Genomic DNA, 25,701 nt, shown 5'->3' with positions numbered 1-25,701 from the left:
GCCCTGCCTGTCGCGGGTAGGCGGGGAGAGCCGTGGGCAGGGGCCCCCTCAGAAAACGCCTGCTCTCGTTACTTCTGCCCCGCTCTCCTCGGCTGTGACGCGTGCTGGAGAGTGTCCAACCCCGGGGGACGGGTCTTCTGTAGGGCGGTGAGGCGTTGGGGATGCTCGAGGGGCTACACGGCTCTGTCTGACCCGGACGGGTCTTCTGTAGGGCGGTGAGGCGTTGGGGATGCTCGAGGGGCTACACGGCTCTGTCTGACCCGGACGGGTCTTCTGTAGGGTGGTGAGGCGTTGGGGGTGCTCGAGGGGCTACACGGCTCTGTCTGGCCCGGCCTGAGAGGGGGCGTCTGCCCAGGCAAGGTGTTTGGGGGACCCGGTTTCTAAGCCCGTCACTCACAGATGCTGCTCCCGTGGTAGCTGCAGCCAGCGTGTACTCCCCGCACGCCAGGGGCCGTCCCCTGGGGTGCTCACCGCGGGCCTTTGAGGTCTTACCCCGAGTTTCAGGAGACGCTGCTGCCGGGAGAGGCTGACAGCTCGTTCAGAGTCACCCCGTTTTCAAGGGGCAGACGTAGGATTCGAACCCGGGGCTGTTCTGATTCCAGGGCCCGTGCACCTAGCCCCTCCCCCCATTCTGCCTCCTGGAGCGCTCTGGGCAGCGCAGGCTGGGGGGAGGGTGGGGGGCGTTCACCAGGCGAGAGGGAGAGACGAGCAGTCTTTTGAGAAAGTGTCCTTGCTTACAAGTGAGAAGGCGCTCCCTGGGCATTCGGGGCACGCCGGGCACCGGCGGGCACCGGGCACCGGCAGGATGCTAACAAGGTTGAGCGCGGGGCAGGGGCCGGTCTTCACGGGAAACGGGCTCCCCACCTGGTGTCGTGGACGCCGGGCTTGTCGAGGTCCCTGCGTTCAGGAAAGCAGAACGGCTCTGAGGACCCTGGAGAAAGGGGTTTACGGAGGGAGGTGGCCCTCACCCAGGCTTGGGGAAGCCGGGCACGGGAAGGTCTGAATGGGCAAGTCAGAAGGTCAGAGGAGCAGCAGTGGTCCGGCAGATGGGGGGGAGTCGGTGGGGGACCCACTAGGCCAGACGCACCGAGCTGCCGACAGGGGACAGGAATGAACTTGTGACGCCTCTGCTGGCTTCATCCCTCAGTCGCACCATCCAGGTGCGTGGCAGCCCTTTACGCACCTGCAGACGGGTCTCAGGTACCACGGAGTCTCTCAGTTCTCGGGTCCTTGAGCCTTGTGCCGTCTAGGCCCTAACCCATAGCTTCCAGCACCGCGTGACGTGGCTCAAGTGTCCCCTCCCCATCTCCCCCCGGGCAGCACTCCACCTGCAATAGCTTCCTTACCCAGCAAGGTGCCCGGGGTGGCCCGGGAGCGTGGCATCCGTGGCTGTCCACCTCCCCCCCTGCTGCCTCCTGTCCTGTCCCGTTCTGTTCTCATTCCTTCGAGAAAAATGGTCTTGACTCTTTGATGTCACTGACTGTCGAGGACTGTGTCAAGATCCACTGTTTATGCAACGCCGTTCTAGATGATGTAATTCTCTCTCTCTCTCTCTTTTTTCTTTTAAGTGAGAAGCGGGGAGGCAGAGAGACAGACTCCCACGTGCGCCCTGACCGGAATCCACCCAGCAAGCCCACTAGGGGGCGATGCTCTGCCCATTTGGGGCTGTTGCTCCGTTGCTCAGCAACCAAGCTCTTCTTAACACCTGGGGCAGAGGCCATGGAGCCATCCTCAGTGCCCAGGGCCAACTCACTCCAGTTGAGCCATGGCTGCAGGAGATGGGGGGAGAGAGAGAAAGAGAGAGAGAGAGAGAGAAGCAGGAGGGGGAGGGGTAGAGAAGCAGATGGGTGCTTCTCCTGTGTGCCCGGGACTTCCATACACTGGTCTGATGCTCTACCACTGAGCAAACCGGCCAGAGCCTCCTCAGGTAGTTCCCTTTGACTTTCTATTTTGTCAGAGGTGTCAGGTGTTCAGGGCACTTTTACATGCATCAATAGCATAGAATACCTGTGTGATAGAGACTGTGATCGCCCCCATTCCCCACAGGAAGGACACGGAAGCACAGAAAGCGGCCGTGACTTGGCCCAGAAAGGGGAAATGATTTGGTGAAGGTCACACGGCTCCTGAGTGCCTGGGGCAGGATCTGAACCCAGGTCCGCCTTCCCGTAGAGATGTGTGGGTGTCCGCATTCCACTGAGAGACTGTAATCCCTCCAGGAGAGGGAAGGAACCTGTGGCTTCTGTACGACGGACTGTACAAGCCTGGCCAGGGAGGGGTGTGCATGTCCGTCACAGCACGCGGACTGTACAAGCCTGGCCAGGGAGGGTGTGCGTGTCCACACGCCCGTCACAGCAAGCGGACTGTACAAGCCTGGCCAGGGAGGGGTGTGCATGTCCGTCACGGCATGCGGACTGTACAAGCCTGGCCAGGGAGGGTGTGTGTGTCCGTCACAGCACGCGGACTGTACAAGCCTGGCCAGGGAGGGTGTGCATGTCCGTCACAGCACGAGGACTGTACAAGCCTGGCCAGGGAGGGTGTGCGTGTCCGTCACAGCACAAGGACTGTACAAGCCTGGCCAGGGAGGGTGTGCGTGTCCGTCACGGCACGAGGACTGTACAAGCCTGGCCAGGGAGGGTGTGCGTGTCCGTCACAGCAAGCAGACTGTACAAGCCTGGCCAGGGAGGGGTGTGCATGTCCGTCACGGCACGAGGACTGTACAAGCCTGGCCAGGGAGGGTGTGCGTGTCCGTCACAGCAAGCAGACTGTACAAGCCTGGCCAGGGAGGGGTGTGCATGTCCGTCACGGCACGCGGACTGTACAAGCCTGGCCAGGGAGGGTGTGCGTGTCCGTCACGGCACGCGGACTGTACAAGCCTGGCCAGGGAGGGTGTGCATGTCCGTCACAGCACGAGGACTGTACAAGCCTGGCCAGGGAGGGTGTGCGTGTCCGTCACAGCACGCGGGAGCTCTTCCCAGAGAGGGACCGGCGTGTTTCTGAGGAAGCCCTTGCCCAGGCGCTGACAGCTCATTCCCGAGCGGCTGATGCGCTCGGACACGCTTCCTACGAGACCTGCATGCGATGCGTCCGGAGCTGCCTGGCGCAGTCCCTGGGAAATATTCGGAGTTTTCTCCGTCTGGCCTCGCGTGTGACGTCACCTCCGCTTTCTCTTGTCGGCCACCCGTCCGTCCTGGCACAGTGTGGGCCTGCTGCCTGCAGCGCCGTGGTCTGACTGAGTGAGGTCTTGTTTCCCTGGAGGGCAGAGGCTGCCGTGTGGGCTTTGCTGTGCAGACACCCCCTCTCCCCTCCCCAGCCCCAGGACACCCCACCCCCACCCGACCCCCAAATCCCTGACGGAGCCGGAGTCAAGTGTGCCGTGCACACAAGGTGCAGCGGGAGGCCTGCATTGGCTTGGGCCTGGGGTTCAGAGCTCTGGGGGCTTCTGTCCCCTTCTCACCGGGAAGCCGATAAAGCTGACAGTTCATTTCACCATCCTTTCTGCCCAGGGCTGGTCTCTTAATGAGGGCAGACCCTGACGGCTGCTGCAGCCTCTCAGACACCTGCTGGTTGGAGGCTGGAGAGAGAGCCAGCCAGCGTTCCCAGGGCTGGGAGCCATCATCCCATCCGCTGCCTGCTGGGCTCGGATGCGTGCTGGGGAGGGGGGGAGGGGCGGAACTGACCGCTGCTGTCTGTCCCTCCTCCTCCTGGGGCGCGGCAGCCAGCCCACGGACGGACGGACGGACGGACAGCTGGCTGGGTTGGCTTGCAGGCCTCCACGGTCCAACCTTGGTACCTGCTTCAGCTCCGGGAATGGATCTCCCTGGGGGGTGGGGGGGTGACTTAGAGTAAGAGCTGTCTCCTCCGGCCCCACCCCCCACCCGAGTTGAAGATCAATGATCCTTTGATTTGATTTCTTCCCGTCTAACCCACTGTCTTCACCTGCAGCTTGGAAACTATCAACCCAAGCGGCCTTCTGCCTGGAGGAAGGGGAAGTGACCCCGGCTGTGGGGAGGAAGTTGTGGACCGGCCGGTGGTAAACTGCCTGGGGCATGTTCTCAGCGCCTGCCCGTGGACGCAGGGGAGGACGTACCCCTAAGTATCAATACAAGCTGCTGGGAAACAGGGGCCGCCTAGGGTCAGGCGCAGTGTTGCCCTCTTCACCTGTGTGGACACATTTCTGTCTCCGTGAAACGCAGGCTCAGGGCACTGAGCTGACCGGCCCAGGGTTGTTTGACGAGGAAGGGGCAGAAAGGGACGTTTGACCCCAGGTTGTCTGCGTCCTTAGCCATTGTGGCAAAGTGAGGATTTAGACACCGGGACGGGACTCACGCGAGGAGGAGCGTGCTTCCCGATGCCCGGGGGCTCCGTCTCCCCGCCGTGCGGTCCTCCTGCCCGGCTGTGAGTTTGCCCAGCCTGCTGTCCAGGCTTCCGGGCACCAGACTGACGTGGGCTCATCGCTGTCTCTGCCCGTCACCAGCTCCAGAGACAGCCCCTGGGCTCGTGCGCTGCAGGGCCCCCGGGCCGGGGTGATGGGCGGGCACGTCCTGGACTGGACCTGTCTCCAGGGGCACTGCCCGCTGGGTCCCCGGGGAGGGGCTGTAGACGGGGTCTTGTGGTCTGAAAGTTGATGCGAAAGGCCTGCGTCCCGGGCTTGCTACGAGAGTGTCACCGGAGCGCGGGGGACACTTTGGCCGGGACCGGACCCACTCTCCCCACGGGCTCCTTCAGTGCGTTTGCAGTGGAGGAAACGCAGGAGGCGCTTGGAGCGGTGTTGTCGGTCGGCGCTCAGCAGACGTTTGTTTAGAGCAGAAATCAGAGCAAGAAGACAGAACCTGGTCAACAAGCATTCTGCAGTCACGGGTCCGTGACTGGGACTGTGCCACCCTGGTCCTCCCCAGCGGGGACAGTTGGGGGAAGGGGAAGGGACCCCGTGCTCTGTGGCCCCTTACGATCCTCATGACCATCCTATGAGGATGTTGCGTACTCCCTGTCACTCCCGCAGCCAGCGCGCCGTGGGGCTTGAATGAAAACCTGGAGGGGACCGGTTCTAAACCAGACCCTTTGCGCGCAGAGCTCCGGGGGGGGGGGGGGGGGGACACAGACGTGCTCCTGGGGAGACCCCGTTCTGTCCTGCCGGCCTTCGTTCTGTCTGCCGTTCTCCGAGTGTGCCGTCGGCCAGCACTGTGCGTGAGGCTCTGTGTGTGGGACCCTCCCCACCAGTTATTTCAGGACTCACCAGGAGAGGCGGGGCGCGTGCTCACTCGGAAGGGAAAGGGGCCTGAGGGTGAAGCGATGGCCCCCCATGGAGGGAGGGACCTGGCGTGGGAGGTGCGGCTGATCAGAGATGCATTCCAGCCCCCCGGCAGCCCCCCGGGCCGGGGCCAGAGAGGCTGCACAGAGAGAGCCAAAGGCAGGGAGTTCGTGCTGGACCAGGGAGAGCTCGCCGCGCGCCCCGGGCTAGGGCTCAGGGGGCGTGTTGTCCGCCTTGTCCTGGGAAGGGCGCAAGGGCGCGTTCATGGGCTCTCGCCCTGTGAGGTCCGTCCTTCTCACGCAGCTGGAGGGAGGGATCCTTGTGAAATGGAAATTGGACCACATCGCTCCCCTGCTGAGATGAGACTCTGGAGTTCTCCGTTGAGATCTGGACCCCCCGAGCCCCCCACCCCGCGCGGAGAGCCTGCAGGAGGACAGGGTCTGTCCCGGCCCCTCTCTCCAGCCGCCTGTCTCTCTGTCCGTCCTCTTCCGTGATGCCTTCATCCCTGCTGCCCCAAGGGACTGTCTCCTTCCTCCTTCCCTCGCTCTGTCTTCAACCTGCACTGCGCTTCCTTGGGGCCCACCCCCGTGGTCACCCCTTTAGTGGCCCAATTCCGTGTCACCTTCTCAGAGGGGCCACCCCGGAACCTTGTCCCAAGAAGTCCCTCCCAGTCCATCTCTGTCCCCTTTTCCTCTCACACTGCCTTTATGTGTGACATGTACTTACTGTGCCCTTTGTGTGTGACATGTACTTACTGTGCCCTTTATGTGTGACGTGTACTTACTGTGCCCTTTGTGTGTGACGTGTACTTACCGTGCCCTTTGTGTGTGACGTGTACTTACCGTGCCCTTTGTGTGTGACGTGCACTTACCGTGCCCTTTGTGTGTGACGTGTATTTACCGTGCCCTTTGTGTGTGACCTGTATTTACCGTGCCCTTTGTGTGTGATGTGCACTTACTGAGCCCTTTGTATGTGACGTGTACTTACCATGCGCTTTGTGTGTGACGTGTATTTACTGTGCCCTTTGTGTGTGACGTGTACTCACCGCGCCCTTTGTGTATGACGTGTACTCACCGTGCCCTTTGTGTGTGACGTGCACTCACCGCGCCCTTTGTGTGTGACGTGCACTTACCGTGCCCTTTGTGTGTGACGTGCACTTACCGTGCCCTTTGTGTGTGACGTGTACTTACCGTGCCCTTTGTGTGTGACAGTACTTACCGAGCTCTTTGTGTGTGACGTGTACTTACCCTGCCCTTTGTATGTGATGTGTATTTACCGTACTCTTTGTGTGTGACGTGCACTTACCGTGCCCTTTGTGTGTGATGTGTATTTACCGTGCCCTTTGTGTGTGACGTGTACTTACCGTGCCCTTTGTGTGTGATGTGTATTTACCGTGCCCTTTGTGTGTGACGTGTACTTACCGTGCCCTTTGTGTGTGACGTGTACTTACCGTGCCCTTTGTGTGTGACGTGTACTTACCGTGCTCTTTGTGTGTGACTGTACTTACCGTGCCCTTTGTGTGTGACGTGTACTTACCGTGCCCTTTGTGTGTGACGTGTACTTACCGTGCCCTTTGTTTACTCATTTCTTCCCCGTGTCCCTGCGCGCGGTGGAAGGCAAGCAGGGACCGCAGTTTCACAGTCTCGCGTGCTGGTGCCTGGCCTGTGGCTGGCCCGTGCAGGTGCACAGCAGGTGTTTGCTGAGCGAGGGACCAAGGAGCTGGAAGAGTGAGCCCGTGGGTGGGCTGTCTGTTGAAAGCATACGGGGGCAGGCCCTGGGGCGTGAGGCGACAGGGGGTTCCAGTGTGTTGAGACCACAGAGTGTCACTGTGATGCCGACCGACCCCCGGCAGGTCACAGAAGATCTTGCTCCTGTGTCCTCGGAGTTTTGAACAGGGTTCTGTAGGGCTGGTGTCACTCCTGGTGACGATGGGGGAGAAGGGTGTCGGGAGGACGGGTGAAGGGGACGTCGTTGACTTAGGGACGCGGCAGCGGAAACGGACAGATGAGGGCGGAGGGAGGTGGGGGAAGGGGGTGAGGAGGGCGGAGCCGCGGATTCAGTGGGGTTCGTGGCTCAGGAGGACGTGCAGATGGGTGGTGGGCACACTCAGGGTCCGTCTGATCAAAGCAGCTCGCTCCGAGGGCCTGTGCGGACGGAGTGTGAAATTCCCGGGGCTGCACGGGCGACGTGTCCAGGGCGGACGGGGCTCCAGCTCTGCCAAGAGCCGAGGCTACAGGTCAGGCGTCCGCAGGGAGAGCGGAAGCCGCAGCCCCTGGCCGAGTCGGGTCTGAGAGTGTGTGTGGGGGGGCAGCGTGGTTGGGGCCCTGGGGGAGGAGCCGCTTCAGGGCTCCGGGGAGGGAGAGGGGGCAGCAAAGGAGAAGAAACGGTGCTCCTGCAGGAAAAAGGGGGACCAGAGGGTTGAGGGTCCCCAGAGCCGGGGGGGGGAGGGGAGAGAGTTCAGGAATGGAGGTCTGGCTGGCCCGTGAGAGGCTGCCAGCCGGTCACGATGGAGCAGCCTGGCTGAGGGTGCAGACAGTCACTGGGTTTGATCACTTCACACAGGGGCTCGGACGGTGCTTGGTCAGGGCCGGTGAAGGGGTGAGGGGGGGTGCCAGGTGTTAAGGAGGGGCCGGGGGAGAAGTGTAGATGGCGTTTCAGAGAACGTCTGTGAAAGGGAGGGGCCGGGGGGGGGGGGAGAAGTGTAGATGGCGTTTCAGAGAACGTCGCTGTGAAAGGAGGGGCCGGGGGAGGAGAAGTGTAGATGGCGTTTCAGAGAACGTCGCTGTGAAAGGAGGGGCCGGGGGAGGAGAAGTGTAGATGGCGTTTCAGAAAACGTCGCTGTGAAAGGAGGGGCCGTGGGAGGTGGCTCAGGAGGACGTGGAGCAGCAGGACGGCCGGGCGGAGCGGAGGGAAGGGGCGTGGTGAGAGGGCCCAGGGTGCGTGGGAGGGGGACAGGCGGCCCAGAGAGGCGGCCACCTCCCAGGTCTGCCACGCGCGAGGGGTGGGGCTCAGGGCAGGTGAGCTGACCCCTGGGAGTCCCGGCCTCCGTGTCTGCCTGGTGGAGAGGGCACACAGCCCCCCGACGCAGGGCGAGGATGAAGGGGGGAGCCTGTGGCGGGGTCTACCCAGGGTCCAGCGCCTAGTGAGTTCTGATAGTGACTTTTTTTTGTCTGTGTATGTGTTTTTCTGAAGTGAGAAGTGGGGAGGCAGAGAGACAGACAGACTCCCACATGCACCCGACTGGGATCCACCCGGCATGCCCACCAGGGGGCAATGCTCTGCCCATCTGGGGCGTTGCTTTGATGCAACCAGAGCCATTCTAGCGCCTGAGGCAGAGGCCATGGAGCCATCCTCAGCGCCCAGGCCATCTTTGATCCAATGGAGCCTTGGCTGTGGGAGGGGAAGAGAGAGACAGAGAGGAAGGAGAGGGGGAGGGGTGGAGAAGCAGATGGGTGCCTCTCCTGTGTGCCCTGGCCGGGAATCGAACCCGGGACTTCCACACGCCAAGCCAGCACTCTACCACTGAGCCAGCTAGCCAGAGCCTGTGACCTCTTACCTAGCTCCGCCGTCCACGACCTTTAGCAAAGACCACAGTGACACACTAACCCGTGGTCCTAGGTAGGTCCCTCCTGATCTGTGCTCTGAATGGCCACACTTCCAACACACGTCAGACGTATCATGATTCCTTGTGTAGTGGACGCTGTGCTGGGCCACCCACGTCCCCCTGTCGGGACTGAGCCTCTTCTGCTGCAAGCCCCCGGTTCCGTTCTTCTCCAGGAGTTTCCCTGAAGTCAGCTGCCTTGTCCAGGGCTGCGCCCCTCCTTGCAGGGGTAGCCGCCCCCAGGGACTGAGTGTTCACTGGTGGGAGCCGGGCACCACAGCCCCGTCCTCCGCCCCAGTGGGAGACATGTCTGAGGGGCCATTCCAACCACAGAGCGAGCGAGCGCGCGCTCTAACCGACCGGCTGAGGCCCTGGTTGGCACTGGTGGCCGCTGAACGCCTGGTGAGTCTTGCTCCCTTCAATCCTGGAGGGCCCTTCCTAAGGGCGTTCCCCTCAGACCTCCACTTCGGAGTCTGCTCGCCGGCAACCAAATTTAAGACACTTTGTTTCACGTTTGTATTTTTTTTTTTTTTTTACCTGGGTAGTAAGCTTTGTGAAGGCACCGGCTATGTGTGGCTTGTGTAGTGTTGTATCACCAGGCTTTGCACATAATAAATGCTCATTAATTACTTGTTCAGCCAGGGAGCAAGCGTGTGACTGAGACACACACAAAGAAGTCCCTGACATACTCGATTTTCCAGAGTGGCGAATCACAGAGCGGCAGGTTACCTGGAAGTACTTTTCTGTGGGCACACGAGTTGTGCCTGCACCCGCTCTTCCCCCAGTATGAAGACATCCCTTCCTCGCAATGGCTCTGTGTCCTCCCCCGGGTGGTTTGCAGGTCACAGTGAGCAGACAGTGGTCACGATTTATAACACGTTCATGCAAGAACATTGGGGCTGCATTCTCTGTCCTTTTCCTGCGCAGGGGTTTGTTCCTCGGGGCCTTTAATTTTCTAGCTTTCATTATCGGGAAAGTAAAATGTATCACTTGCATTCCAGTATTGATTTTTATTTCCCAAAAGAAGCCCATAAAAGTAAATAACTTCCCAGGAGGGGAAAACAGAAAAGAACTCTCTACACTGGGCAATTTGTTAGAAAAGTAAAGAAAAGGCATCTTGGAAGGACAAAGCAATCGAAACATTTAGATTCTCTCTCTCCCTCTCTCTCTCTCTCTCTTTGTAACTTGAGGCTGACCGGACTTTGAATACACCTGCTCTGTTGAGAAAGCTGGCTGGGAGCAGCTTCATGAGGCAGGTGAAGGAAGCATCCTGTGTCCCCGTGCGGGAGAAGATACATTGTCCCGTCTCATCAGCAATTGTATCAGTATGCATTTGCTGTGTAACAGATTACACCACAGGTGGTGGGGGCAAGGCAACAAACTTTCTTTCAGTTTGGTGGGTCCGCTGGGAAGTTCTTCAGAGCTGGGCTGGCTTCCCTGGGGCTGCGCGGGGCAGGATGACCTCACTCTCATGTCGGATGTCCGTGTACGCTGCGTGACAGGGACGCCTGGGTCATGTGGTTCCCATCGCCCAGCAGGAGAGCCCTCGCCTGCGCATGCGGTTGTGGGCCTGGGAGTCCAGAGAGCGCTAAGTGGGAGTTCTTCACGGGCACTGTTTTCTTCAACAGATGGTTACGGGTCCTTTGACATGTGTCCGCCCCGTCCTAGGCGCGAGGGGAGATACTTTGCTGAACAAGCCAGAACTCCCCTGCTCTCCTGAAACTTCCGTGTCAGTGGGAGGAGACGATGAATGGGAAAGACAGCGGGGAAGTTATAAAGTACGTTCTGAGCAGAGAAGCTCTGTGGAAACAGGCATGCCCGCCGACGTCTTGGCACGCCTGGTCTCCAGGGGGCTCCCAGCAAGGAGGAGGCGCGTCCGAAGGCGGGTCTCTGGTGTGTCCTCAGGTGGCACTGTCGGGTGACTGGTGGTGCCGTCTCCGGCACCCGCCGCACCCGCACAGGGCTTCTCCCCCGGGTGCTGGAACCTCTCATGCGCCAGCGGGTGGGCTCTGTGGCCGGGGGACTTGGTGCTCGTGCCGCCCCCGAGCGGCTTCTCTCCTGAGTGAATCCTCTGTTGCACGTGTCGGCCCAGAAGACGCCGCTGTCAGCGTGGCAGGGATAAGCGGCCTCTCCTGAGCGTGTCATCTCTGATGGACGTTTATCCTGGAGAACCACCTAACGGCCTTGGGACTCTGCTCACATTGGTGGGACTCTGTGGACTCTTTCTTGGCGTCCCCACCTGTGGGGTCTCCCGCGTTGCCCTGGTGGGTAGAAACAGGTGCAGCGGTGACCTGGCCCAGTCTGGAAGGAGGTACTGGTCCCACCTCCAGGAGGAGATCTTGATAAGAGGTTTTTGTTTTTTATTTTCAGGGACCCGTCCTGGGACCTAGACGTGCTCTTATGGAGCCGAGTGGGTTTTCCACAGACACCCCTCCCTCTGCAGGCGGGGGGAGTCCTCCCCCCGGGGGGGGGATGAGTAGGAAGGAGCTAGAACAGGCCGTGACCAGTACCCCTGCTGTTTAGAGTATTCGAGTGGTTTCCAAGAGGTGTGGCACCATGTCCTTCATCTCCTTGTCCTGTTTGTGAAGAAGTATCTTGGGGAGTCCAGGAGGGCGCGCCCACGTTTGCCCCGGGTGTGGGGATCTTACTGACCGCTGTTCCGTGAGATGAATAACCGCTTCTCCCCAGGGCACCTTCTCAGAACAGAGGGCTTCCCGTCCCTGCGCGCGGACGTGGACCGAGCCGGGGGGACGGACTGCGAGCGGTCACCCCTCAGGTCTCCCACAGATGTCTCCAGGCTTCTGCCGCTCGGTTCCCGTTTCTCCTCAAGGTGGACCTGTCGCTGCCCGGCCGACCGATCGTAAACTGGTCCAAGGCCGCTTGAGAAGGATTCCGTCCCCGCCGTGGTTTTCTGGCCGCAGCCGTGAGCGACGGGCGGGGCTCGCAGGGTCTTCGCAGTTCCCGCCTTGCACACGCGTCATTGCCGCTCTGGGCTGAGCTCCGCCGAGAGCGCTGGAACCCAGAGAGACCCCCCCACCCCCACCCCCCACCCAGGGCCTCAGCTGGGTTTCCGGGCCGTGTTTTCTGACCTACAGTCGTCCCTGCAGGGGTGGCGTCGAAATGAGGCTCGAGGTCTGAATGTATCCTTCGCGCTGTCCCTCAGCGACTCAGCTTCCGGGACTCCACGCTTGAACTCCAGTGCTGAGAGTGGCTGGTGGTCCTCAAGAACAGTGGTCCCCAACCCCCCGGGCCGTGGACCGGGACCGGTCCATGGGCCATTTGGTACCGGTCCGCAGAGAAAGAATAAATAACTTACATTATTTCCGTTTTATTTATATTTAAGTCTAAACGATGTTTTATTTTTTAAAAATGACCAGATTCCCTCTGTGACATCCGTCTAAGACTCACTCTGGACGCTTGTCTCGGTCACGTGATACATTTATCCGTCCCATCCTAACGGCCGGTCCATGAGAAGATTTTCTGACGTTAAACCAGTCCGTGGCCCAAAAAAGGTTGGGGACCACTCTCAAGAAGATGGAACTTCAAACTGGGGGTCCTGGACCTGAGACTGAGCTGCTGTGTGCTGTCTGTCTGTCTGTCTGTCGGCCCCGCCGTGGGGGTGAGGAGTAGGGTCCTTCTAGACGGGAGAGCCTTTGCTGGCCCAAACCCTGCCCATCGCCCCTCCGTTGGCCGCGCACCTGCCTTGAACAGTTTTGCTGTGGTTTCAGTGTGTCCGTCTAAGAGTTCGGTATTCGTCCCCTTCGTTCCTTTTCACCCCCTGATGAGTCACGTGTGCCAGGTAGACCCACCGAGAAGGAAGGATGCTATTTGGGGGGAGAAATGCGTTGCTCTCTCTCCCTGAAGGAACCTCCCCAGGTATCTATCTATCTATCTGAAGGTGGCAGCTCTTTGCTCGTTCCAGGAGAGCAAAGGGAATGTGTTTAAGACAGATTGTTGCCGCAGAACTGGAGACCCTAGATTAAATAACCACCCAGGCTGTAGTTATAGAGTCGGTTAGAGACGCCCTCAGAGGCCTTCAGGAGCAGTGTAATGTCCTGGTCAAGGCTGCAGACCTTAGAGACGGGGGAGGTGAAAGCAAATCCGAGCTTTGCGGTTACTAGCTACGTGACCTTGGACGAGTCACTCGAGCTCCTCAGCTGTCAGTTCTCACGCCAGGAAAGTGTGTGTGTGTGTGAGTGAGTGTTGGGGGGGGGATGGGAATCAGTCCTCTTCGCATCATAAGAGCTTTGTGAGAAATACACGAGATGATGTACTGTGAATAGCACATAGAGCAGGACTTGGCTCTCTTAGGAAGAGCTCTTTGCTCCTATTACGGTTTAATCTTTATTTCTATCCTATTTGGAATAAGTCATTTCTGGCTTCCTAAAAAAAGCACAGCAGGAACACGGGCTTAGACTTGCAGGCCTCTGGTGAGTCACGGAGGGTTTTTTGTGAGAAGGACAGACATGATAAGGTCTGTGCTTTAAGAAGATGAACTCGTCTGCGGCTCAGAGGCGAGCCTGGAGGAAGAAGAGGGTGGAGGTCGTGGGAGACAGCAGGAGGCTGACGCAGCGATCCACGCTGCGCCGAGCAGGGCGGCAGCCTCTAGCCACACGTGGCTCTTTAAACTCACAACGGAGGAGAATGAATAAAGTGGGTAACAGTTCTCCAGACACAATAGCCGCCTCTCAAATACTCCTTAGCCACCCGGGGCAAGGGGCTTCTGTACGGACTGCAAACATTCTCAATACCCGGGAAGTTCTCCCGGACATCTGCAGCCGAGAGCGAGGGGTCTCAAACCCGAGTGTGCGTCAGGAGAACCTAGAAGGCGTGCTAAGACAGATAGGTGGCTGGGCTCCACCCCAGGGCTTCTGTCTGGCCAGTAGCCGCGGGCACCATCACAGCCGCCTGGCCCGTGTAGGTTCGCATTTGATCTGGACAGATCGTAGAGAAACAGATGAGCCAAAAAAGCTGGTGGTCCATTGTCCTTTATTCTAGACTCACACTCAGCAAGCGCGTCAACCACAAACACACTGGGCTCCGAGGCCCACTCCTTCAGGGCTCACACAGCTACTGACTCATCCGAGTTTCCTAGAATCAAAGGCTTCCACCTCACCAGCCTTATCCACTCTGTTCCCCATCTCCTTCTCCTCCACGAACTGGCTTCTCCTTCCCCCATTCCGCCACGTTGGCCGCCTCCTCCAGGTGGGCCCCCTGCCCTGCCTCCATGGCCTCTTCCTCTCTACACGAACGTGGGCGCCCTCCCTAAGGTGGCCTCCTAGCTCCTCCTTCTAAAACCTGTTGGCAGGAAAGCCCCTCCCCCAACACACATTAGCACAACCACGCCCCTTCCCGAGCGAGAAGGGCATTATTAATATTTTATCACCTAGGCGAGGGCCATCCATGTGGGCATCTTGAACGAAGTGAGCATAAAAAGTCTTATCTGCCCAACAGCTTCCGACTGGGGAGGCCTGGGGGTGAGCCCCGAGAGCTTGCGTTTCTGACAAGTTCCCGGGCGTCCCTCTGCTGCTGGTCTGGAAACCCCACATGGAGAGCCCCTCTCCGGACCAGCGCCGCTCCGTTCACGCTGCGAGGGGAGGGGAGGCGTCCAGCTTGCTGCCAACCGGGCGTGCGTGCTTCCACGTGCCAGCTCAGCCCGTTGGGGCCTGGCACGCACGCACGCACGCTGCCTCGTCTCGGGGACACACCTGGGTTTGGGGGGGTCTGTTTTCTGAGGGAACACGCCCAGGAGCTTTGGCTTTTCTGGCTGAAGAAGGAAAGGTGTCGGTTCAGTCGGCAGAAAAGGGGGACACATCAGGTCGTGACGGAGGGGGCTCCCCTCACCCTGGGCTCTTGCTGGCATCCCGGACCTCTGCTTGTAGGCATCCGAGGGGGAAGCAGGTGGAGCCTGGAGCCTTCAGGACTGGAGAGCCAGGGGTGTGCTGCCTCTGTCCCCGGTCCCTCCTGGACGAGCTTCCCCTGAGGCCCGGGTGACTCACGGCTGCCCTGTGGGCTGGGGGTGGGGAAGGCCTCAGGGTATGAGTGGCAGCAAGGAGAGACGAATCATCACTTACAGGGGCGTGTTCCTCAGCCCCAGGTGTCCAGTGGTCGGAGCTGCAGAGAGGAGCGCGTGGGGGTTGTTCCCAGCGCCGCTGATGGCTCGGTTCCCAGAAGGCACCTGAGCCGAGCTTGGCATTCGGGCAGAGGCGTCGGGTGGAGCAGAAGGGGTGTAGCCCACACCCTGCCGTGCACGCCATTCACAGACGGCCGGGGTTGGTCCACGTGGGCGGCTCAGTGCCGTCTGGGCGTCTTCCTGAGCACGCGGGTACCGGTACCGGCTGGCAGACAGCCGTGACCCCCCCAGCATGCTGTCCCCCCCACCCCCTCGGTCCCTGCTGCCCTGGCACCCTCTCTGGACCTTTCCGCAGCCCAGCAACTGAGTCAACAACCAGGCGTATCGAAGGGCCTCCGAGGCCGGGTTTCGGCGCAGAGGCTGCCGTCAGTGCTGGTTAGCCCACACCTGGGGGATGCCGTTCGGAAGTATCTGGAATAATGCAAGTGTGCGCGTGCGTGCGTGAAAGAAATGGTGCAGAATGGGGGAGTATGGGGAGTATCCAGTAGGTGCTACAATGTCCTTGACGTATGAATAGTTTGGTAAACTTGTTAAAAAAGTGGGAAGGATGACAGTTTCCTTCAGGCTTATTAAAACCCATGGCTTTACTCATCCATCCATTTATTCATCCATTCATCTACCCACCCAGCTATCTTTTCCTCCCTCCCTCCCTCCCTCCCTCCCTCCCTCCCTCCCTCCTTCCCTCCTCTCTTCCTCTCTTCCTTCCTCCCTCCCTCCCTCCCTCTCTCCCTCCTTCCCTTCCTCCTTCCCTCCTCTCTTCCTCTCTCCCTCCCTCCCTCTCTCCCTCCCTCCCTTCCTCCCTCCCTCCCTCCCTTCCTCCCTCCCTCCTCTCTTCCTCTCTTCCTCCCTTCCTCCCTCCCTCCCTTCCTCCTTCCCTCCTCTCTTCCTCTCTTTTTCCCTCCCTCTCTTCCTCCCTCCCTCCCTCCCTCCTTCCCTCCCTCCTTCCCTCCTCTCTTCCTCTCTTCCTCCCTCCCTCCCTCCCTCCCTCTCTCCCTCCCTCCCTCCCTCCCTCCCACTGAGGTTGAATGGGTCAGCAGGTTACCTCCCCACTTCCTGTCCCTCTGTGTCACTGAGACTGTCTCACGGTGCTCAAGGGGGGACAGTCCTCTGTTGGGACTCCTCCTAACAGATGTTCTCTTCCTTCATTGCCCCCTGAGTGACAGTAGAAGAAACAGAAAACTTATCTCCAAATGACAGCCCTTCCCTCTGGCTGCCCCAGGTTGGGGGGGTGCGGGGGGGGCGTGGCATGAGAATGTGGCTGTCAGGGTTTTAAAAGTCTGAAGCATTTCATGATTCAGTGATGGAGTCGGAGCAGGGAGCCCGTTGAAGAGATGAGAAAGCATGCCCCGTTTCTCTGGAGAGGTGCGGTGAGCCGCCTGCCTGGGAGCCGGGAGGCTTTTGTCCCGAGCCTCTCTGGAAATTAAAGCCATCACTTACGGAGCAGACGGTGGGGCTTCTGGCCTTTGCTGCTCGGGCTGTGCGGAGCGCCAGCCGACAGCTTTGATAGAATGTCCCAATTAAGCTGCCACAATGCGATTCAGCCGCTCCCGGGCCCCCTGTTAGTATTTATGCCTCATCGTGTAAAACCATCACGTTGTGCAGCAGCGCCCAGAGCGCTGTCAGCGGCCCCTGCGTGGAGGGTGGGAACGCCACCCGCTCGGCACTCGGGCCGAGTTCACTTCTTCAGCGCCAAGGGTGGGTGGGGGACCCGGGGGGGGTGGGGACCCAGGGGGATGGGGGACCCAGGGTGGGTGGGGGACTCAGGGGGGTGGGGGACCCGGGGTGGGTGGGGGACCCGGGGGGGGGACCCAGGAGGGTGGGGACCCGGGAGGGGACCCAGGGGGGTGGGGGACCCGGGGTGGGTGGGGACCCAGGCGCCCTGTCCTGGCTCCTGTCCTGAGGATGTGGGCGAAGAAGCTGGGAGCCTGGTCTTGCTGGTGTGCCCTCCCGTTGAGGTACGGGTGGCCTCCAGACAAGAGTAGAGTGGCCTGTTGGGGTCTTACAAACTGTCGGGCCGAAGCACCAGGCGAGAACCCCCTCCCCCAGCTCAGCGCCAGCGCGGGGGGAGGACAGGTGTTCACGGGCAGGTGGATGCTTGTTTTCCACGTTGGTCTGAAGAGCACCTTCCTTTCCTGCCTCGAGCCCGCACACACGCTGTCTTGCGGCCCCACGGAGCCCAGCGGGGGCACTGCCCTCCCTGCTGGGGCGTGCCAGCCGTTCGGAGACTGGGCTGGTGAGACGTCAGAGGGAGATGAACTCTCAGATCCTCCCACAGGAGCTGAGCCCTCTCTGGTCTTCCAGGGTTGGTGTCGTTACAGAGTCACAGTTTAGGGCCTGCAGAACCCCGAGTGACCGGGGGCGTCTTGCAGAGAATGGGTGACACTCAGCTGGGTTTTAGTGGGTGGCAGAACACCCAAACTTTCCACCTTTGTGGCTCCAAGGTGAGCCCGGTCACAGAGCACAACATTTGCCCAGTGTCTGCAGGGACACGGACTCAGAACTCCGGGGTCTCAGATGCTGACCCTTGGGGGGGTGGTTGGAGTGCTGATTGTATCCAATTCCAGTTTATGTGCACGAGACAAGACGAGGGGCCTCCCAATAGTCCGGAGACCTTTTCTCTCAGAGGGACACTTTTATTCTAATTAAAAAAGTAACTCAAGTCTCAGAGGAGACCAGATATTTAACCTCTCCTTCTTCCAGATTTTCACTGTATGACTAGGAGTTAGTTAAAAATGGGAAGAATGTATCAGGACTGCGAATGAGAAAAGAGCGTGCCCATCGCCTGCCAGAAGCGTTGAGGAATTTCTTTAGGATGCAGGTCGCACGGCACTCACTAATCCGTCTCCTCTTTCTCACCGTCCCAGCCTCTGATGCTTTTTACTTTTTTTCTGCTCACCACCCCACGTCAAGTCTTTTCCCATCAACATTTATTTTACGTCATTGCTTTGGTTAATACTTCCATGATGATGTTAAATTATAGCGGTAACAGTGGGCATACTTTTTTTTTTTTGTATTTTTCTGAATGAAAAGGTGGGGGGGCGGGAGACACACAGACTCCCGCATGCACCCGACCGGGGTCCACCCAGCATGCCCACCAGGGGACGATGCTATGCCCATCTGGGGAGTTGCTCCATTGCAACCAGAGCCATTCTAGAGCCTGAGGCAGAGGCCATGGAGCCATCCTCAGCGCCCAGGCCAACTTTGCTCCAATGGAGCCTTGGCTGCGGGAGGGGAAGAGAGAGACAGAGAGAGAGGAGAGGGGGAGGGGTGGAGAAGCAGATGGGTGCCTCTCCTGTGTGCCCTGGCCGGGAATCAAAGCCGGGACATCTACATGCCGGGCTGGCACTCTACTGCTGAGTCCACCAGCCAGGGCTACAGTGGACATTCTTGATTTGAATGTGGTCTTCACGGAACTAGACATGCCTCAGGTTTTGGCAGTAAGCATGATGAAGGGCTTCTGGTATGTTTATTATACCAAGGAAAGCACCCATCCATTTCTTTCTTCTCTAAGAGTTAGAAGAAAGAATGGTTGTGGAGTTACATAACTTTCCTTTTGGTCGTTGTTAAAGATTACTGTATGACTTTTCTCCTTTGACCTAGTCTCACGGTGAATGATATTAGTAAGTTTCCTCAAACTACAAAGGGTTTCACTTGGAGAGGATGTGTTCGGACTTAGCAGACACCCACCCTGCACAGCCGTCCAGTGGAGAGCTGCTGGCCATGCCGGGAGGCTCAGGGAAGGGTGTTCAGGAGAAGGGAAAGCCATGGGACTGGAGCCCTGTGGAAAGTGTGAAAAATTAACGTGTCAAGGAAAATCGGAAAATATTTTGAACCAATGAAAGAAAATGAAAATTACAGCACATCAGCCCTTGTGGCAACAGATGAAGAAGTGCTTGAAACGAAGTTGTGTCTTGTGGAATTCTAGTAAACACGTAAAGGAAGAAATAACACCTGCCGGGTCAGAAAGAGAAGAAGAAGGAAGACTTTCGATGTGATGAGGCTAGCATTATCCTGATGCCAACACCAGACAGAAACAATAGAATTAGAGATCAGCGTTCCCCTGTAAAAGTAACGATAAGCATCTTCAATAAAACGTTAGCCAATCAAATCCAGAAACACGTAGGAAGCTAATATGCTGCGACCAGATGAGTTTTATCCTGGGAATGCAAAGCTGGTGCACCATTCAGAAGTCAATTATTAATTGGTGTCATCACCATCTTAATAATGTAAAGAAAGAAAAGCCACAGGAACCTATAGGAATGGATGCAGAAAAGGCATTTGACAGACTTTTAATACTCATTTACGGTGAATACATTGCTCAGCATCCTAGAAACAGAAAGGAACTTCCTTAACCTGATCAAGGGCATCCACCAAAAAGAAAGAAACAACTAAACCAGTAATAAAAGACTGCGTGCTCTCCTCCTAAACTGCGGAGCCGGACAAAGGTGTCTGCCCTCACCACTCCATTCTCCTTCCTGTCCGGCTGCCTGGCGTGAAATGAGACAAGAAAAAGGAATAAAAGATGGGAAATACAGATTGGGATAAGAAAATAAAACTCTCCCTCAACACAGGAAAAACATGATTGGCTATGTAGAAAATTCACAAGAATCTACCCAAAAGAAAAAATAAAAACAAAAAGAAAGAAAAACCCTCCTAGAACTAATAGGCGACTTTAGATAAATTGCAGGATATAAGGTCAACACATAAAAATTTATTTTGTTTCTACAGATTAACAATTAGGAACCCAAACCTCCCCCCCCCCCCAAAAAAAAAAACCCATTTATATTAACTCTAAAAATTTGAACTATTTAGGATGTAAATCTAGTAAGACGTGTCTGGAATTTGTATGCTAAAAATCACAAAACACTGAAAGGCATCAAAGAATAACTAAATAATAGAAAGATATGTACCTATTCATGGACTGGAAGACCCCATAGCAGAGTAAAGCTGTGAATTCTCACAGAGTGACCTGTAGACTCAGTGAGATTCCAGTCACAAGCTCAGCAGAATTCTTTGTTGATGTGGATAAAGGGAATCTAAAATTTATCTGGAAAGACAAAAGAAACTCAAACGGCCAAAATGGTTTTGTTTTTTTTTTTAAGATGAAGAATACATTTGGAGACATCACAGTACTCACTCGTAAGACGTACTGGATAAAGCTCAAGTAATGAAGCCATGTGGTTTTGGCAAAGGGATGGACACAAAAACTGAATGACACAGAATGAGGACTCCAGGTACATACTCACACAAATATGGCAGATTAATGTTTTTTAAAGGTGTTAAAAGCAAATGAAAGTAATAAAAGACAGTCTTGTAACGAATGGTGTGGGAGTGATCGGACACCCAGCTATAGACAGACCTCAGCCTTCACCCCCTTCCTTGTACAGGGCTGAACTCAAAAGGGATCGTAGATCTAAATGTCAAGTGGAAGGGTATACCGCTTTAGAAAACACAGGAGAACATTGTTAAGACAAAGAGCTCTTAGATCTGACACTCAAAACATGACTCATAGAAAGAAAGAAATAATACAATGGAATTCATTAAAATAAAATAAAAAACTTCTGCAAAAGACACTGTTCTCTCTCTCTCTCCCTTTTAAAGATTTTATTCATTTTAGAGAGGAGAGAGAGAGAGAGAGAGAAGGGGGAGAGTAGGAAGCATCCACTCCCACATGTACCTTGACCAGGCAAGCCCCGGGATTTGAACCGGTGACCTCAGCGTTCCAGGTCGACGCTTTATCCATGGCGCCACCACAGGTCAGGCCAAGAGACACTGTTCTACAATGAAAAGTCAAGCTATAGACTGGAAGGAAATATTTGCAAATGACACATCAGACCAAAGACTTGTATCCAGAGCAAAGAACTCTCAGAGTCATCAGGAGGGAAAACAAACAGCCCCACCAAAACTATGGGCCAAAATCTCAGCCAAGCATATCGCCAAGGGTCCGGTAAGAACGGCAGATACGTTCACGAGGAGATGTTCAGTGTCATTCGAATTCAGGACAGTGCAAACAAAAGCCGCAGTGAGGGAGCACCACACCCCTATTAGAATGGCTGGCACAGCGGTGGTGCAAACACTGTTACTACAGCTTGGGGGAGGGAGCAGGTGTGGAACCGGGGGGCCTGTCGGTCCCTGTGGCGGGCGTGCAGAAGGGCACAGCCACTCTGGGAGCACGCTGGGTGCTTTCTCATCAAGCGAAACGTACAACGTAGCATCTGACTTCATGGTCCCACTCCTGGGGATTTACTCGTCTAGAGAAACGAAACTTCCTAGCAGCGCTATTCATAGTCAGCCCAAGCCGGAAGCCACTCCAACGCCCTTCGACAGGTGAGTGAGTCAGCACACCGGGGCATCCGGACCGTGGGATGCTGCTTGTGGATAGAAAGGGGCGAGCTGTTCCCTCGCACCACGTGGATGGCTCTCAGAGGCGTGGTTACCCCGAGGGAGGGAAGTCAGTCTCAGGAGAATCCGCGCTGCATGAGGCCGTTGACAGAGCATTCCGGAGAGGCCCACACCGTGGTGACGGGAGCCAGATCAGCCGGCGGTGGCCCGGGGCTGAGGGTGGGTGGAGCTCGCGACCGCAGAGAGGCGGCCCTGGTGATTTTCCCGGAGTGACAGAATGGTTCGGTTCTGTCTCCTGGTCCGGCGGCGGTGACAGGAGCCTGGGCGTGGGTTAAAACTCAAAGGGCTGTACAGGACACTAAAATAAAAATTCAGTGACACTGCATGCTGATTTAAAAAGTGAATAACTGCCACAGGCGGGAAAATGAGCCGATAAAAGAGAGGGGGAAGATAAGAGGTAGGGAGGGAAAGAGGGACGGACGGAAGGACTGACGGAGAGAGAGAGGGACAGGCAGGGACAGGTGGAGAGAGCTGGCGTGCAGGAGAAGGAGGCAGCAGACGGAGATGGAAACGGAGCGGGCGAGGCAGGCGTAAGCAGGAGGGACCCTGGGAAGTTGCTTAAAGCACTAAAACAAGTGAAGACGCATGGAGACAGTCCACAGAGGCGTGCCCACCACGGAGCATGTCACCGGTAATAGGGAGACGAGCTGAGTGAAGGCGCAGAGGACAGGGAACGAAGAAGGAATATGGTGATGAGAAAACCGGCAGCTGCAGAGGAGAAGCAGCTTCTCTCCGCACGCACACGGATACCAGACATTCCCGGAGAAGAGACCCCGGCAGATGGAGAAGAACCTGTATGCAGAGGAGACTTCAAGACAAACGATAAACTGTATAATCAGAATCTTTTAATTAGGAAAGGTAAAAAATCTCAGACGAAAAGGCAGGCACGAACCTCGAATAACACAGGGTCAGAAAACACACAAAGCAAAATCTGCCAGAAATGAAAGGAGACATTTATGGCAAAACCATAACAGGAGGTTTTTTTTTAAATATACGTGGTCGGTCTTTGACAGATAAGATTGGCAAAAATGTGGATATAGTAAGTTAAATAATATAATTAAAGTGAGTACCATGGCGCTGGCTGGTGGCACAGTGGTAGCACCTCGGCCAGGCAAATTGGACGTCCTGGGTTTGATTCCTCGTCAGGGCACACAGGAGAAACGACCATCTGCTTCTCTCCCCACCCCCTTCCTCTTCCCCTCCTGCAGCCAGTGGCTCAATTGGTTCAAGAGTGGCCCTAGGTGCTGAGGATAGCTTGGTTGGAGCACATCAGCCTCAGGTGCTAAAAATAGCTCGATACTTGAGCATTGGCCCCAGATGGGGTTTCCAGGTAGATTCTAGTTGGGGTGCATGTGGGAGTCTGCCTCACTGTCTCCCTTCCCCTCACCTAAAATAAAAAAAGTACTAACTGTCTCTATCTTGAAGCTTGGACCTTTCAATATGAGAATCACCTTCTTTTCTATACTGCTCACAAAAATCACGGGATATTTCAAAAATGAATCTGAAGTGATACTAAAATCCATAAAACTGTTTAGTTTAGTATCCACAAAACTGGCGATATATTAGCTTGCAAGGGAAACTTGATTAAATCCTCCCCCCAAATGCTCCTGAAGTTGCTCAGCCCCCATTTTCTGGTGAAAACCTCACAGAAGTAGACATTGGTACCACAAGCAGGTACTATGAGCGAGAGGGAGTGGAGAGCAGGTGGGAGCTTAGACGTGACGAGCTCTTGAAGTTGCTTCTTGGGGAATGGGGGTGTTGACTAGGGACCCCCCCATCGGGCTGACAGGCAGGGGGGAGGGCCCAGCTGTGGCTGGACACCATTCGCGAGCAGTGGCGTCGAGCTGCTATGCGTGACTCTTTTCTCTGGGGGCGACTCTCTGTCGTAATCACAGAGGTCAGAGGTGTGCAGACAGGGTATCGCTGAAAAGACAGGAGGGTAAAGACATTTCATGTTTCTGGTCAAAAGCGATTTGAGGGCTTTTGGACAGGGTTAGGAAAGAAAAGAAAGCATTTAGGGATCAGGGGGTTAAGATTAGGTAAAAAAAATTGGTATAAAGGGAGCAGGAAAGTAAAAGGATAAAAGATAACTGTGTTAACGAGCGCTGGTGAGGACGTGGAGAAAAGGGAACCCTTGCGCACTGTCGGTGAAAATGCAGACTGGTGCGGCCCCTGTGGAAATCAGTGTGGAGACTCCTTAATAAATTAAAAATGGAACTGCTGTATGACCCAGAAATTTCACTTCTGGGTATTTATCCGAAGAAATCCAAAACACTAATTCGAAAAGACATACGCTCCCCAATCCATGTTCATTGCAGTGTCATGTACAATCGCCAAGGCGTGGAAGAGGCCACCCCAGTGTCCATCGATAGATGAATGGATAAGAAGAACTGGTACATTTATGCAATGGGATACTGCCAGGCCACAAAGAAGAAGGACACCGAGCCCTTTGTGACAACCTGGATGGGCCTAGAAGGCGTTATGCTGAATGAGTCACATACAGAAAGACAAAGACCGTGCGATTTCACTTGTATGTGGACTCTAAAAAAAACCAACACCCCCCCCCCCAAATAATGGGACAAACAAAAGAGAAACAGACTCAGACATAAAGAACAAACTAAGGGTTGCCTGATGGGCGGAGGTCGGGAGGTTGGATGACAGAGGGGACGGCATGAGGACGAGCCAATCGGCAGTCACTGCGTCGTCACAGGACGTCAGGTGCGGCGGAGGGAGTATCGTCGATCGTGGTGGTATTCACGACGCCCGGCGCCAGGTGGGTCCTGGCACTGTCCGAGGGATCACTTTATGAACGGTGTGATGGTCTAGCCACTACGTTGCACACCTGGAACTCATATAGAATAATACTGCCTGTCAACTCTGATTGAAAGATGAGGGGTGATTGGGCGGCAGGTGAGACTGCAGGTGGCTGGATCGGCACAGAGAGGGGCCAGAGTGACGAGGCGTGGATCTGTCCCACCTGACTCCAGAATGCCTCTTCCAGCTCGTTTGTGTGAGATCACGGCAGACAGACCCTCCTGGAGCCTTGAACTGGACCTTGGTAAGCGGGAGATCATTTGAGCTAAAGTCCCTCAAAGGAAAAAGGAAATCACGTTGGGTCAACCTCTGCCCTGTGCTTCAGCAGCCTCCGTTCACGCTGCTGCCCTCTCTGGTCAGGGTATTGGTCCAAACCGGGACCCTGCAGAGCAGAAGGATAACAGAGAGAGAGACGGAGGCTGCTGTCCTGGATACACTGGCGGTATGGCCACCCAGCAACCCCTTGCATTGTGCGCGGTTTACCAGTATTTTCAGAGACAGGAACTGAGGCTCAGAGATGTCTTTTTGACTAAGATCACCTAGTTAAACTGGCCCTGGCCGGTTGGCTCAGTGGCAGAGCGTCAGCCCAGCGTGTGGAAGTCCCAGGTTTGATTCCTGGTCAGGGCACACAGAAGAAGCACCCATCTGCTTCTCCTCCACTTCCCCTTCCCTCTCTCTTGCTCTTGCTCCTCTCCTCCCACAACCATGGCTCAAATGGTTTGAGCAAGTTAGCCCCAAGCACTGAGGATGGCTCCATGGCCTCTGCCTCAGGCACTGAAATAGCTTGGTTGCTGAACAATGGGGCAGCGGCCCCACATAGACAGAGCATTGGCCTGAAGGGGGTTTGCTAGGTGGATCCCAGTTGGGGCTCATGTGGGAGTCTGTCTCTGTCTCCCTGCCTCCGCCTCTCAATAATAATAATAATAATAATAATAATAATGAAAATAAGATCACCTAGTTAGAGCAGAAGCAGGATTCAAACCCAGGTCTTCCTGACGCCACAGTCTAACTGCTGCTAATTCAGTTCCTGACTCATCAGTCCCAGCCCTCTACCATCCACTCCCTGGCCGTGGCCTCACAGACTGTCTTCTAGACAGACTCTGAGACTTTCCCAGCTGGGAGTCTGTCTCAACAGCGATAATCAGACATGTGACAGCTGTGTCACTGCCAACAGTGACAGGGAGCCAGCTGTTCTAGGAGCCGCTGGCCCCGACGTGCTCAGGGTGACGTCGATGCTGCCCGTGGGGCTGCCCGGCGGTCCCAGGCTGGCTCCGTCGTCACAGCCGATCAGATGAGGTCATCGGGGATGGCCAGTTAGAGGGGCTGGGGTGGATCCGGTGCTCACAAAAGCCACCGCGTCAGAGAACCTTGGGGTTAAAATAAATAAACGGGAGTCAAGGGGATACCGATCAAAGAGGCGTGGCAGGGCAGCGGGGAGGGGCTTGGGGTTCGCCGAAGGCCAGGGTCAGCGGTCAGCCCCCAGGAGGTCACTGGAAGAGAAGG

General features: G+C 56.5%; 1 protein-coding gene across 2 annotated transcripts in view; it reads left to right on the top strand.

Moving 5' to 3' along the window:
• The window catches only part of PRKCB (protein kinase C beta), a 331,943-nt gene that overhangs the window by 197,516 nt on the left and 108,726 nt on the right, over positions 1 to 25,701 (top strand). The gene's annotated exons all lie outside the window — the stretch shown is intronic.

This window comes from Saccopteryx leptura, chromosome 4, assembly GCF_036850995.1.
Source record: "Saccopteryx leptura isolate mSacLep1 chromosome 4, mSacLep1_pri_phased_curated, whole genome shotgun sequence".
NCBI lineage: Eukaryota > Metazoa > Chordata > Mammalia > Chiroptera > Emballonuridae > Saccopteryx > Saccopteryx leptura.
The sequence above is the reverse complement of the archived record's forward strand: the minus strand, read 5'-3'. Positions and strand labels throughout refer to the sequence as shown.